Source organism: Jatropha curcas, chromosome 3 (genome assembly GCF_041381405.1).
Source record: "Jatropha curcas cultivar XTBG-Jc1 chromosome 3, XTBG_Jcur_1.0, whole genome shotgun sequence".
Lineage (NCBI taxonomy): Eukaryota > Viridiplantae > Streptophyta > Magnoliopsida > Malpighiales > Euphorbiaceae > Jatropha > Jatropha curcas.
The window spans coordinates 9,941,232-9,942,899 of record NC_143153.1 but is presented as its reverse complement, the minus strand read 5'-3'; the positions used below and the strand labels follow the sequence as shown (position 1 = coordinate 9,942,899).

Genomic DNA, 1,668 nt, shown 5'->3' with positions numbered 1-1,668 from the left:
CGAGAAGGACTGAACCTCTAGTCTTTGATCCGGAAATTGAACGAACTTGTCGTAGGCATAACGCTGCAAGAAAAACACGGGAAATAAAACCCGAACAAGAAGCAAACATGGCCGACGAAAACGAAAACATAAATGAAAACATAGTTGGACCACCACTTCAACATCCGGTCCGTACCTTGAGAGATTATACAACACCTAATTTGAATGGGACAACCTCAAGTATTACTAGACCCAGGGTAGAAGCTAACAACTTTGAGATTAAACCAGCAATTATCCAAATGCTCTCTACCTCGATCCAATATGGGGGTCTACCTAGTGAAGATCCTAATGCTCACATCACCAATTTTTTGGAAATTTGTGACACATTCAAACAAAATGGTGTTTCTGAAGATGCAATCAAATTAAGACTTTTTCCATTTACTCTTAGGGATAAAGCAAGATCCTGGTTACAATCGTGTCCCGCTGGGAGTTTTACTACATGGGATGAATTAGCTCAAAAATTCTTAGCTAAATTCTTTCCATCCTCCAAAACCACCAAGTTGCGCAATGAGATAATGACATTTGCTCATCATGATCAAGAGAGCTTGTATGAAGCTTGGGAAAGATTCAAGGACTTGTTAAGAAAGTGCCCCCATCACAGTTTGCCCAAGTGGTTACAGGTACAAACTTTCTATAATGCATTATCTCCTAACATCAAAATTACCTTAGATGCAGCTGCAGGTGGATCCTTTGAAAAGAAAGGAATTGATGAAGCATATGAATTGATAGAGGAAATGGCAAGCAATAGCCATTACCAAAACAATACCGAAAGAAGAAGAACCGCAGGAGTCTATGAAATAGACGCTATTACAGCACTTAATGCCAAGGTAGATAACATGGTAAGGAAATTGGACATGTTAACTACTAATCCTGTAAATTCTGTCATGCAAATTTGTGATAGGTGCAATGGACAACATGGAATTGGGGAATGTGTCATGGACTCTTTAAATCCACAAACTTTGGAACAAGTGAACTATGTGATGAATCAAGGAAGAAAGAATTACCCTTATTCAAATTCATATGACAACAGGTTAAGGAACCATCCTAACCTATCCTATGGTAATCCTAACAATGCCTTGAATGCACCACCTGGTTTCCATCATCCGGAAAAGAAATCTCATGACGACCTCCTCACTGCTCTTTCCAAATCACACATGGAGTTCATGAATGAAACTAGAGAAAACCATAAAATCCAGCAGGCCGCAATAAGGAATTTGGAAATTCAGTTGGGGCAATTTGCAAACATGATGGCATCTCGACCTCAAGGTACGTTACCTAGCAATACTGAAAAGAATCCAAAAGAACAAGTGCAGGCTATTACCTTGAGGAGCGGCAAACAATTAGATGAACCACCAAGGAAAGAAAAGGAAGAAAAAGAACAGCCAAAGGTGCCTATCATTGACTTAGAGGAAAAAGAAAAGGTAAAACCATATGTTCCCCCTGTACCCTTTCCACAAAGATTAAAGAAAGCACAAGATGACAAGAGCTTCCTCAAGTTCCTGGATGTGTTTAAGAAGCTTCAAATCAATATTCCTTTTGCTGAAGCTCTTGCACAAATGCCTAGCTATGCTAAATTCCTAAAAGATATCTTGAGCAAGAAACGAAGAATTGATGATCAAGAAACGGTAA

General features: G+C 39.2%; 1 non-coding gene across 1 annotated transcript; it reads right to left on the bottom strand.

Moving 5' to 3' along the window:
* Positions 1–536: 536 nt before the first annotated feature.
* LOC149497524 (small nucleolar RNA R71) lies at positions 537–642 on the bottom strand. Its single transcript, XR_016320263.1, has one exon. It is a non-coding gene; the product is annotated as a small nucleolar RNA R71 (small nucleolar RNA).
* Between the last annotated feature and the right edge of the window lie 1,026 nt (positions 643–1,668).